This window comes from Alexandromys fortis, unplaced genomic scaffold (genome assembly GCF_014885135.2).
Source record: "Alexandromys fortis isolate MF-2015 unplaced genomic scaffold, M_Fortis_MF-2015_v1.1 scaffold_79, whole genome shotgun sequence".
In the NCBI taxonomy this organism is placed as follows: Eukaryota; Metazoa; Chordata; class Mammalia; order Rodentia; family Cricetidae; genus Alexandromys; species Alexandromys fortis.
The window spans coordinates 5,987,116-6,000,608 of record NW_026067964.1 but is presented as its reverse complement, the minus strand read 5'-3'; the positions used below and the strand labels follow the sequence as shown (position 1 = coordinate 6,000,608).

At 50.3% G+C, this 13,493-nt stretch overlaps 1 protein-coding gene across 8 annotated transcripts in view; it reads left to right on the top strand.

Annotated features, from left to right (window-relative positions):
• Nucleotides 1-13,493, top strand: part of Lhfpl2 (LHFPL tetraspan subfamily member 2) — a 147,790-nt gene that overhangs the window by 85,729 nt on the left and 48,568 nt on the right. For 2 of the 8 annotated variants that reach the window (XM_050153760.1, XM_050153767.1), the window contains exon 3: nucleotides 474-628. The exons of 5 other annotated variants lie outside the window; for them this stretch is intronic. The gene's annotated coding sequence lies outside the window, so the exon portion shown is untranslated. The remainder of the gene's footprint in view (nucleotides 1-473; nucleotides 629-13,493) is intronic. One more of the 8 variants, XM_050153761.1, reaches the window with a different exon arrangement.

Genomic DNA, 13,493 nt, shown 5'->3' with positions numbered 1-13,493 from the left:
TCTCTCCCTCTCCCTTTTTCTCTCCCCTCCACAAACACACACACACACACACACACACACACACACACACACACACACGACCGCTTTCTCTTATGGTTATGGTAAGTAGAGCCCCTAAGGATATTAGGTCTGAAACAGCGTCCTTCTTGCCATATCCCACTCATGCAAAGACTGCTCGTATAAAGCTGAGAGCTCTCAGGCTGTGTGTAAACGGTCTTCATTGACAGAAAAGCGAAGGAGAAAGGGAACCAGCAGCTGGACATTGCAGTGTATACTAGCAACCAGTGTGCAGCTCTGGAGAGTGTGTGCGCACGCGTGTGTCTGTGTGACATCAGGGGCCCTCAGCTACTCTAGAGCCGTTCCTGGCACTGTAGGAGTTACAACAGGTGATATGTCACAGTAGGTGAGCATAACCTATGTATAGGTTTGAGTTTTTAAAACGTGGCTGTCTTTTTCTCCCGTTTCTACCTCAGCTTCTCGGGTGCATTCTCTCACACGGACCTCGGCAAACACTGCGTTTCAGGGGCCGCTCTTGACTGACTTCATGCCCTTCCTCTCTGCTGTTGCGTTTCCTTGGTCAGTGCCTCTGCTGGAGCAAAGTTGGCCTTCGAGGAAGTGGATTCGGCAGGTGTCGGGTTTGTTTTTATAGGTGCATTTGAGAAGTTGGGGCTGTTTGAGAAGCAGTTTCACAGAACACCCAGGTGGCCTCGGGGATCTGCCAGCACACAGCAGACCACCATTTTCAGCGAGATGTAGCTAGGAGCGGAGTGAGTTTCTCCCAGGGAGCAAGACGGCTCTGTGGAAATGTGAGCAAACGTGGGTGCTTGGGGAGTGCTGAGCACTAAATAACTAAGCCGTGAGCTATGATATCTACCAGGCAGGAATTCGACACTGGTGCCCTAATAGCGTGAAAGAGTTCTTGTTCCTTCCTGGGAGCCTGGCTGCCTTCCTGCCAGTAACATGTTCATTGAAGGTTGACAATACCGGACTTTTCAGAGAAACCGTGCACAGGGAATCTCATTCTTGACTCTGCGGTGGATAGAGTGTTGGTTAAGGGGTCACTGTGAAGGGTGCTAAGTAAGAGTACCTAAGGGCCTAAGTTGGATTCGCAGAAGGGAATTGATACACGTGCACATAAATGTACACACGTATCTCCCTCCCTCCCTCTCTCCTTCTCTCACTGCCCCCCCCCCCCCCNCCCCCCCCCCCCGCCAGGCACATTCACACACACATGCACATGGGCGCACATGGACAAGCACACTCCTCAGGCACAGTCCCAGGGAGGCTGGAGAGCATATGTTATCGGCATCCCGCATCCCCAAGACAAGCAGCTTTCCCAGACATCTGTGTCCGCGAGGCTGTTGGAATTCCTACCAGGGGGTGTTCACACTCATTGTCCCCGAGAATCTAGAGCAAGTGGGAGGAAGCAGCCATCCACAGGGAGGAAACGAACCACTCTCCACTTGGGGTTGCAATGCAGATGAATTCCATATTTTCATTAGGGATTTTTCTTCAGGAGGAAGGGAAGGCTAGGTGACCGGCCTAGTTTCTGGGAAGCAGACTGACACACAGCTACAGCCTGCTGAGGTCGTCTGTTGTTTTCAGTTTCCATGTGTGCACGTGTGCCTTTAAGAAAATGGCCCAGAACCTACTTTGGCTTGACACTCCTGCTAAGGTGGTCAGACTTGCTGATAGGCTGCTTCAAAACTGCTGTGGTCAGCAGAGCTGCGGACCTTTGTTGCATCTCCATGGGTCTCTCACTTGAGGGTTCAAGCAAATCCAACAAACTTCCCCTGCTAAACGTGGCAACAGATGCTTGTGGCGCGACATTTCACTGCTAAGATGCTCATCCATTTTAGCTACTTTCCTGTGTTCCCTACTGTGGGAGCCTAGGAATGGTAAGGCTGATGGCATCCCTCAATGTAACACCCGGTTTTGGTGTTACACCCTCGGTACAGTTCGCGCACAGCTGTACCGAATGCGAGTCCGGGCAAGGGCCTGGAGATTGAACACAAGACACAGAGACCAGGGTCATTCGATAGGAGATCAAGCGAATGCCGTTTATTCAGACTTAGGGAAGCCCTTTTCTACCTAACTGCAGCACAAAGATCTCTCCGCCCAGGAAGGTGGGAAATAAACACACAGGAAACTTAGTTAACAATGGAGAAGATTGCCTGCAGCTAAATCACCAGGTGGGGCAGGGATAGCACGGAAACACACAGGAAGCTTAGTTAACTCCGCCAATGCACCCCAGGAATAAGGGAGACCAGGGGCCCACACCTCAAATGGACTGCCTGTGGCATTCCAAGGTAAAGAATCTGAGCTCCTTTCCTCCTAAGTACCACTCAACCACACTCATGGTGTGCGGATAGGACCGCACGGTCTCTGCCCTTGTGAGCTTGCCTGACCTGGGGGCTACTGTGGAGGGAGACTGAGCTGGCAGGTTAGGCCTGTCCATCCTGTCTGGGCACTAGAATCAGTAACTGTCTTCAGCCCTCCTCAACATTCTTCCCAAGAAGCAGAGAAGAGAGCATCTCTCTGATTCTCCCACCTGGGCCCCTAGAAGTCGGCCAGCCGCCAGCATGCTGAGCCTCTCCCATCTTGGAACTGTGGAACAAAGGCTCAGACGTCCGCAGCTCCTGCACAAGCTACCAGCTCCCCTCAGATGTACCCTGACAGTGGGCAGTAGGTCTGACCTGGCATTTTGTCCTTATTGCCATGGCCATATCTCACTATGACCCTGCCCTCCAGTTGTGTGTACTGGAAGGTGCCCTGACCACATGGAAAATGCCCTTTCTATATTTCTGCCTGGGCCTTGCTGATCCCTGGAACTCCTGTCCCCGTGGCAGCTGCCTTGGTTATTCTAGCCCTGTACATGCACCCAGGAAGCTGTGCTCTTGAGTCTGAGGATTGGTTCTCAGGACAGGGCTGAGGGTAGGACTCTCCCACTGGACTCCCTCAAAGAGAACACACACCCAAGGAGTTCTGTGGATGCATGTTCCCCCTCTGCAAGCAGCAAAGAGCTCTAGGGGGATTCTTTTTATTTATTTATTTATTTATTTATTTTTCATTAAAAAATTTACACTTCTTCCCCTTCTCCCATTCCCCTCCCACTCCCCCACTTACTCTCCTCCCTCCCCCTCCCTCCTTAAGAGAGGGCAGGGAACCCTGCCCTGTGGGAAGTCCAAGGCCCTTCCCCCTACATTCAGGCCTAGGAAGCTGTGCATCCATATAGACTAAAGTCTCAAAAAGCCAGTACATGCCGTAAAAACAAGTTCTAGTGCCTTTATCACTGGCTTCTCAGTCAGCCCCCATTGTCAGCCACATTCAGAGTTGGGTTTGATCACATGCTCGTTCAGTCCCGGTCAAGCTGGATTTGGTGAGCTCCCCCACATAAGTAGGAGCAGGGAAGAAGATATCTACATTAAGGGAGCCATGTTAGGGTTGACAAGAGACTTGGCTCTAGAGGGGATCCCAGGTGGCCATGGGGATGTCCCAAGCTAGGTCCTTGGGCAGCAGAGGAGAAGGTGCCTGAACTGGCCTGCCTCACTATCACACTGATGATTATCTCGAACATCACCATAGAGTCTTCGTCTGGTGACAGATGGAGATAGAGACAGAGACCCTCATCAGAGCAATGGACTGAGCTTTCAAGGTCCAGTTGAAGGGCAGAAGGAGGGAGAAGATGAGCAAGGAAGTCAGGACCACGAGGGGTTGGTCCACCCACTGAGACAGTGTGCCTGTTCTAGGGGGATTCTTTAAGAAGCTGTCAGCCGGGTGGTGGTGGCACACGCCTTTAATCCCAGCGCTCAGAAGGAAGAGATAGGTGGATCTCTATGAGTTCGAGACCAGCCTGGTCTACAGAGCGAGTGCAAGGACAGGCTCCAAAGCTACACTGAAAAACCCTGCCTCAATAAATAGATAGATAGACAGACAGACAGATAGAGGATAGATAGAATAGATAGATAGATAGATAGATAGATAGATAGATAGATAGATAGATAGATAGATGGATGCTGTCACTGGTTGCCTGGAGGCCTCATGGAGCTATGAAGGTGAGTCCGTCCAAGAGGACTTGACCCCCGGGGCTCTGCCTACTACTGTGGAGTGAAGGGAAAAGACCTGCTCTTAGGTCCGCTAGTTAGAAGGGAGTGGTAGTTTTGAAGTGGACTAGACAAAGACTAGGTCCTCTTCAGAAGAGCAGTAGTGTAGAAGGAAAGATCTCATGTCTGTGAACTAGATCTCAAAGGGCAGGTAAGGGAGTAGACATGGGGAAACAGGGGAAGAGGCTCCGGTAGGAGCTAAACAAAGGATGGGCCTAGCAGGCCCTCAGCTGGACTGGAGAGCAGAAGGTGGGATCAGGCATGGTCGTTTAGGAATCCCTGGAAGTCCCAGAGGTCAACTTACCAGTGCCCTTTACCGGTGGATTGAACAGTGGGGTCTGCAGGTAGCAGTGGGCATGTCTGACCCAGTTCCTGATGGCCACAGCACATTTCCCATTCGGAAACAGGGCCTCCTGAGGAGTCTATTGGAGGAAGCAAGCCGGGATTATGGAAGGCCTGCTAGAGACCTTCTCTCCCTAGGAAGCATCGAAGTCAACACAGTGGTGCAGGATTTACCTCCAGAGAGCATGGAAGTAACCGAACACAGGCTCAATGACAATAACTTTCTGAAACTTTGGGGTTCTGGGGTTACAGGGTGGCTCCCCACTTTCTCCAACACTGGAATATATTTCAAAGAAAGGTGCTTTGGTCAGTTCAGCCGCAGGAGTCTGGTTTCTTCGCACGCATTCTAGGCAGGCAGGAACTGTGAGGGGCTATGCTCTGGCATCCTGCCCTCCAAGCTTTCTTTCTTTATTGGAGATGAGAGGTCCTAGGATCAAATCCAGGGCGCCCGGCATGAAAGACAAACACTGTACCACTGAACCACACCCCCAGCCAATGAAGGCAGGTTGTTTTTTGAAGTGGGCTTTTAGCAGTCATTTATGTCTGTATTTCCTATTTGTCCCCTCCTCATGTGTCACTGAATCCCCCACTCCTGGAGGGCTCGGGACCTGTTTTAGTAACACATTTATATGGTACCTCACTACAAGAGCACATGAAGGGGCTCCCCCTCCTTCCCAGACTCTGAAACTAGAGTGGCAGGGAGCCTCGTTCAGAGTGGACAGGCCACAGCGGAGTCCATATGGCATGGCTTCTCAAGTGGGACTTTTCATTTGAAATGGAACGCCCTGGCCTCCCAGGGCCACCAGGGGTGGTCAGGAATGAAGGGGAAACTTGAGGCTTTGCTTGTTGGGCCCTGGCCCTCGTGGGTGTGTTCTGCTTGGTTAATCAAGGAATACTTGGGAAATGCTATCCCCTCTCCCCTGAGCTTTCTTCCTCGGGGTCCCATTCCTCCCACCCAGAGGCCCCGCTGAAAGTCTGTTTTCTAGGCACGCATGGGGCTGAGGTGAAGTGGGGGTTCCGGGATGGCTGAGAGGCAGGATTGCAGACTCAAGGATGATATACTAAGCAGTTAATTAAGGGAGGGGCTTCCAACTTGCTTTAGGTGGGAGGCAGAGAATTTTCTGCTTCTTTGTTCTTCAAGCCAGTATTGGTGCTATTCTCCTTCATGGAGACCTCGGGCTCTGCCCAGACACTTCTATAACTCTGTTTGCCACTGCTAGAGGTCAGCATTGTTCCTTTGCCATGGCCACAGGAGCATCACAGACGGTGCTGTTTTCTTGTTGCTAAAGGCCTGGCAGGGTTGCTTTGCATCACTGGAGATGGCCCCTGAGAGCCCTTCTAATAAGGCTGTGTCCAACCCACAGAGGAGGAGGTTCTTCGGGGTATTTAGTTACTTTTCAAATGCTGCAAAGAGACACCATGACCAAAGTAACTTACAAAAGAAATCATTTAACTGGGGGCTCGCTTGCAGTTTCAGAGGGCGAGTCCATGACCATCATGGTGGGGAGTGTGGTAGCAGGCAGGTGTGGCAATGGAGCAGTAGCTGAGAGCGTACATATTGGGGCAACAACCATGAAGGTGGGGTTGGAGGGTAGGGTCCGGTGCACTAGGTAGGGGTAGTATGGGCTTTTGAAACCTCAGAGTGACTGCAGTGGATGAATGCGTAAAGAGATGCCACACACAGGAGTTCCCCCAACCACCTCTGAGCTCAGAGACACCAAGTGATGCCATGCTGTGAGCAGCTCCGCTGTTGACCATGAGGTCTTCTGCGGCGTCAGAGGGCCAGCTGGGGCCAGAGCTGTCGCCTGGTGAAATCAGTGAGTGACATTTGGAACTGAGAGGAGGAACTTGCATGGAAACCCTCGTGTTTGGGAAAGACACATCATTTTTTTTTCCTGTCTGTTTTGCAGTGTTGGCAGATAAAATTCTGCAGCCTCAGGATCACGAGTCAGTTCCTTTCTAAGGAAACAAACAAGACAGTGACCCAGTTCAGTCCCTTTTCATTTATAATACCGTGTGCGGATCCAACATTAGCAGAGATGACTGGGAACCTTCCATGCCATGGTTTAGTTAACATGAAGCATGCCTCTTCGCACATGGGGAATGGACATTGATGTGGATTATGTTTGCCTTATTGCTTAGCATTTGCTGTTATAAAAATGGTGCCCAGATGGGGGTCTATCTTCTCTAAACTAAGGATGGAGCATCTGTATGTGGGGGGGGGGGTATTTATCTATGCATTTTAAAGACCACCTGTGCTAACCACCTTTGGGCCGCTCACAGTTTCTCTGGAAAGTCTCTCAGTATGTGGGAAATACTGAGAGCCCATTCACAGCTGAGCTGTGTGGTCCGGACCAAGTGCTCTGTGAGATGAGATCAGAGAAGGGAAGGTTGTATGGGCCAACACAGAGTGAGAAGTACTGACTGACTTTGAAGAGAGACAGATGAAATCTGTAACTTAAAACAACAACAACAACAATGAAGTGTTTGGCAGGTTCCTACAGAAGCTGGGAGTGGTGTGGAGGCAGCAGTGGGAGGGTGTGGGGATGGTGGTGTGAGGGGTGTGGAGGTAGCTGCCCTCTGGTTTGGCAACTTTACTCCTCCAGCCTACATCCTGGGGTGCTGTTGACCAGACCAGAGCCCGCACAGGCTAAAGTACCTCATTTTCTGCCATGGGTAATGAGCATTGCCCTTCTCAGAGGGGTTGAGGGGAGGAGCTGAAGGTGAGAGAAAAGTGGGCACCAACCGTGTCAATGAGCACCGTCTTCATGGACCATGTTATACATAATACCCATAATGCCCAGCCCTCCTTTACTTTGATTTCTTACAGTAACTCCGTGAAGGACTAGGTTAACTTCTTTGGGGTTAGCTCTGTTTTTATGTTGTTACTGTAAAAATATACCTTAGGACTGGCAGTGTAGCTTAGGGTCAAGTACTTACCTAGCATGCTTAAGGCTCTAGATTCAATCCCTAGCATTGCTAATAATAATAATAATAATAAGTTGTAATAATAGCAATAATAATAAAATGAACAAAGCCTTTAGCCCGCATAACAGGTAAAGAACAGAAAAATATTTCCAGAGCTCTGAACACTGGCAAGTTCAGGACTTAGGTAGCAGCGTGGGGACCTACCATCTGCTTCCAGGACAGGAACTTACCGTTGAATCCTCACGTGGAAGGTGAAGCCATCCGGAGCCCTGTTATAGAGGACTAACCCACGTCTGAGGGCAGAGCCCTGGGTTGTCACCAACCACCACAGGCCCGCTTTTCTCTCTCCTGTGGAACCCTTCACAGACCTGCCTGTTGTGACCCTTGCGTAGGGGCCATGCCATGCTGATTTTCTCTGTCGTTACAGCCTAGTGTATGTGATGCCGAGGCAAGTACCAACGCTTGCTTCTGCTGCCTTGGGGGTGGTTGTGCCCTGAATTAGGGGTGGTGCCATCATCCAAACCATGGCAGAGATCTAACGACATCACATTGTCGTTGAACGGTAGGGCTAGAAACCTAGCAGGTTGGAGATGGGCGCTCCTGTCCTGAACATTGTGCTTGCTGGGGATGGTTGTCTCAGGTCGGGGCCATATGGAGGATAGGCGGCTTCCCCTGTAGGCTCTCCTCTCCCCACCTGTGTCCCCTCAATCAGGGGAACCGCTGCCAGTGCAGGTGTGGCTGCTAAGAGAGGAGGTGATGGTGGCGTGAGCAGCAGATACAGGGGGTTTGGGGAGCAGCTGTAGTCTGCTGTGGGGCGGTCATATGCTCAGACAGGCGGAGCAGGACAGGCTATTTAAGGCAGACAGAAGTGGTGGCAACTGGGAGAAACTGGAGAGCCAGGGTTCTGTCCACAGTGGGTGACCATTGCTTAGCTCCCCACTGTCACGTGCAAATGTGGATTTGGGGTTGCAAGGGGGAAGGCTGTTTTTCAGCCTGAAGTCTGGATCTTCATATTGCCATCTGTTTTTGCATGTCTACTACTAATTTGAGCAATTATAACTGGTCAATTGGATAGGAGCCTCCATCTCAGAACCTCTGGAGAAGTCATAGAAACTGGTTTGTAAGGGGTGGGTAGCCCCAGACAGTAGCCTACGATAAAGCAGGTACAGATTGCTTTGTGGATACACATGAGTGACAGCAGCAGCTCTGTGTGTGTGTGTGTGTGTGTGTGTGTGTGTGTGTGTGTGTGCGTGCGCATGTGTATTCAAGCATGAACCCATCCTGCACTGTGGGCTTGCATTCATATGCATGCAGAGGGCGAAAGACAGAAGCCTCAGGTACCATTCATCCTCAAGTGTTATCCACTGAGCTTTTTGAGGTGGTGTCTCATTGGCCTGATATCCATAGATTACGACAGGTCAGTTATCCAGCAAGCCTCAGGGCTCTACCGTCCAGCCTCCTCTGTGATGGACACACAGCCTCCTCTCCTCCCCAGTGATGAGATGACAGGCATGCTCCACACCTGGATTTTCATCTTGGCTTTTGGGGATCAAAGCTGATCTTCAGCTGGGCAGTGGTCGTGCACCTTTAATCCCAGCACTCGGGAGGCAGAGGCAGGTGGATCTCTATGAGTTCAAGATCAGCCTGGTCTACAAGAGCTAGTTCCAGGACAGGCTTCAAAACTACAGAGAAACCCTGTCTTGAAAAACAAAACAAAACAAAACAAAAAACTGGTCCTCTTGTTTACTCCGGAGTACTCTATAAACTGCACTCTCTGGTCCATCAGCCCACTTCTTGGTGAGCCAATGTATTGTCTCAGGAGTTTGAAGATGAGAACCCTGACTCAGGAGTTTGGGGTGGGTTTGATAGACTGCAAGACTAGTCAGTAGGTCTTGATGGAGGATTCTCCGAGTAGCTTGGAGGTTCGGCAGGGAAAGTACAGTGATGGATTAGTGCCCTATACTGTGAGAAAAGCAACAGTCTCTCGAGTTCCTGTCCTGGAAGTATAGTGTGGCAACAAGGTGAGATTCCCCTTAACAGGCAGAATTTAGGGATGTAGCACGTGAGAAGCATTGTCATGGACGTAAAGTCTCCCTATCATCTGGGAAACTGGGGCTCTTCTGTTAAGCCTTCAACTTGGGTGGGATAACGGGAGAGCTGGTGGATTGGCTGTCCCTTTTTTCCTGCTGCATTGTGGGTGTGAAAATAGTGTTGCATACATTGGTGTTCTGTTTCTTGCACGTGGCCTTGGCGTCCCTTCAGCATGGGGTCTGTGGTGGGAGGAAAGGGTGGGTGCTGAGGAAATTGCTTTGAGCAGAAATCATCTTGTTTCCATACTCTGAGAGCTGTTTTTGGAGCCCTTCTCCTGGTCCCCTGCTTGTGTTCAAAAGCCCTTGGAATTGTATGCCAGGAAACAATATGATCTTTCTAATTGGGCAAGTGGGAGGAGAAGGACCCCATGAGCCAGGATGGGCTGGCAATTGATGCCTAAAAATAGGTTGTTTTCCTTATGAATAAACATTCTGGGTGGAGCAAAAAAAAAGTGCTCATTTTAAACCCTTCTGGACCAACGTGGCCTTGAAAGTAAAGGGAGGAGGCCTGGTGGGCCAGGCACAGCCAGGTGAGTTTAACGCCACTCAGATTGAGATTGCCATGGTAACTGGACTCTGGAGAAAGCTACATGGCCTCCAGGGAAGGTGATGTAAGAGATGGGTGGGGCAGGACAGTCTGGGAGCAGGGTTCCCTAAGCGTGACTGTGCCAGTGAATGTGCAAGATGGTGATTCAGTGGGTCTGAGCTGGGCTCTGGCTCTGGGGTGATAGCCATGGGGCCAGCCAGGGGCTGCACTTTAGGTTGCAAGGGCTTAGTGGGCATCTGTAAGTTAGCCTTCTCTTTTCCTATGAAGCATTCTAAGGATGCTTTTGTTGCATGGTTGGTAATGATGCTTTTGTATAATGATAGGATTTTGAATGTCGTACATTGGTTAAAAAAAAAACTACAGAACTGGACAGCTATGAACATTATAAATATGATGACCAACACCGCCCTGGGCTAACTGATACATCATTGAGGTCCTTGTGACATTACAGGGTCATCACCAAAACTGTAAGGATAAGGACTAGCCCAGCCCAGACACTGAAGCCATGAGAATTAAATGTCCTCTGATTATTTTTAAAGCTTTCTTGAGGATATAGATAGTTTGTAACTTGGGGGATTTAAAAAGCATTCCTTGGAGGCCAGGGCTCTTCTTGGGTTCGGAGGTTTCTTGGTTGACAGAGAAGCCTAATTCTGTGTGGTTTAAGGGTTTGCAGGTTATTCTGGGGCAGGCGCTGTAGATGCGTCTCTGGTGGCGGGGGCTATTTTTTATTCTTCCAGCAAAGGACTATGTATGAACAGTAATGGCAGCAGCTGCTTGCAGTGTCCTGGCCAAATGCCACTGTGTCATGGCTCTCCCCTTCCCTTACTCACCCACTAATTGAGCTCCTCCCCATACAGTTTTTTACTCTTCCATCTTCCATGTTGTCAGGCTTGGTCACCAGGCTGTTTTCAAAGCCTGAAACTTGAGTTTGTCTGGCAGATCTCACAGAGGAAGCCCAGCCAGCTACATTTTCACTTATCTCCAGCATCCAGAAAGGGCTTTTGCACCTCTGAGGATAAATGCTTGAGTCCCTCCGAGGGTATGGGTAGCCAGTCCGACTTTATGACTCTGCCCCCAGAAGGTTCCAGTTTTGATTCTAACTATACCATACATATTTATCATGCTACGTCAGAATCTGGTGCTTGCTTCCATGTGCATGTTTACTGTCAGGAATATGCAGGAACTTGCAGACAACCGGCCCCTGAGGTGTGGGGTACTGCAGTAACATAGCCCTGTGCTCGTGCAATGAAAACATTGGGTTGTTCCAGAGACAACCAAAGGTTGGCCCAGGAGCAAAGCTATAGCCTCCACAACTTCAAAGGACAGGGCTGGGAGGCACTGGCAGAGTAGGGAAGCCATGGTAAAGTGGGTGCATGGGCCTGGGGAGGTGAAGGCTAGCATTGCTATGATGGGTTTGCCCTTTGGCCTGGTACCTCTCCTCAGCTCTGGCTGAGCTAGTTTTGTGTGTCTCTGGTTGAGAAAGGGCTTTTTAGAATCATCCTTGCTTTCCCAGTGTCCATCACTAGAACACCAGGGAAAATACCCTCTTCTCTCTGGGAAACACTAGGAAGAAGAGAAGAGAGGATGGAGGGAAGTGGGTCCAAACGAGAGGTTCAAGTGGGGCTTCCAAGCATCAACCATGCTTTTCTCCAACAGAGTTAGTGTCGTGGGCAGGACTGTCTCCATGGCGTTGCAGCAGGCCACATTCCCTACGGCCTGTGTCTGAACCTTGTGGTGTGTCTTTGGGGTCAGATGAAGCCTCACTTCCTTTTGTGAGATCCAAACAATAGAAATAGAAAGTTAGCTGTTCTGGGACTTGACAAGGTGGACTTTCCCCCTCCTCCCAAGGAGTTCATAGTTCTTCTAATAGACTTGTTAGACTTTCAGTGAGACGCCACAGAAGATTTTAAGCTTTTTGTATGGTTTTATAGGAGAGAGTAAAACCGTCTTTAGAGGACCCGAGACGCTGCTGTAGTGGCAGCTGTGGTTTGACAGTGTTTCTCCTTGGGCCTTACCTCACCCCCTCCCCTCAGCCCCTGTGTGGCAGCCTTGTGGAGAGTGGAACTATGTTATGGTACCATGTACTCCTCATGACAACTCCTGACAAAACACAGCCTGGGCAAAGGAGGCCTAGGTCTTGGATGGCCTCCTAGAAACTAAAGCGTAGGCCATTGCTTGCCCTAAACATCCAAGTCCATTTTTGTGTCTTGAGAAATGGGAACAATGGGGACCCATCTAGAGTTCTGCTTTTCTCTTCCTGGTTTGCTTTGAATCAAAAGGATGGTCAGGAAAAGAAAACCCAAGCAGACAGCCAGTGGTGGGGTGACTCAGCACCATGTCGGGTGAGGATCTAGAACACGTAATCATAGCGTCATGGCCGTTAGCGCTCTTAGGCCCCTCACAGGGCTTGCTGATGGCCTCATTTTTTTTCCTGAAGAAGGAATGCAGCCCAATCAAGGACCTAGAGCTGGCTTCTGGGTTCCTAGTCCCCCCTCCATATATAGCTATTCTCAAGGATGCTTTCTATAGTAGCCAGGGAGCTCCCGCTGAGCCCAGACCTGGGGAAGCTAGCCTGTTCTAACCTCTCGGCCTTTGACCTCACAGCTCTCGGTGAAGGATCCCAACAGTGTTGAGCTGGGCATCTGGTCCCTTCTGGGGACTTATGCATTGTAGGGCAGGGACCGGTTTGCATTGTTCCCTCTCCCACAGTTCTTTATTTCTTGGTTGGGTTGGTCTCCATTCCCAGCTTCTCATGCCCAGAATGACTCCTGCTCTCCTGATTCCCCAAAAGGCCGTGGAGTGTCCCAGCCATGGCTTTTGTTGTCCCATCATCACCTGACCAGGGCACAGATAGCTGTATGCACTCAGTCACCTTCATTTATTCTTCTCCAAGCAGTGCTTTAAAATCAGAGGCCCGGAAAGAAGCGGTGGACTCAAGGTTTAAAGTTTTTATTTAATAAGGCTGCTTGCACTCTGGGAATGAAAAGAACCGTTCTCAGGTGTTGATAAGCACTTGGCAGCGTTCTCTCCCAACTTCCGGAGCTGATGCTGCAGATTAGGGTTTGAGCACTTGGTTTATTACTTAACCTACAAACGCGAGGAGAACAGCGGGTGATGATTGCACGCACGGTACTGAAAAGGAAAGGGTCCTGCCCTTGGTTCAGGAAGTGCAGTTCAGGCATTCACATGGTCAGGGCCATAAAGGGCCCTGCCCCCTCCATGCAAGGATATCAGAAGCACCGAGTTTGTGCACCTTCCCCACCCCTACCGCTGTGCCTCTGCCTCCCGCTCCCACAGGGTCAACAGCAGAGGGCAAAGCCTAGGCTGCGTGTTCTGTGCTTTTTCTCACACGCATCTGTCACAGGTCTAAGGAGGGGCACCAGGTGGCACTTGGTTCATATGGTTTGAGTTACTCTTGTGGGGAACAGAACAAAGCTTCCTTTGTTCAAATCTATCCCACAGTGAAGGCTTAGAGTTCAGCAC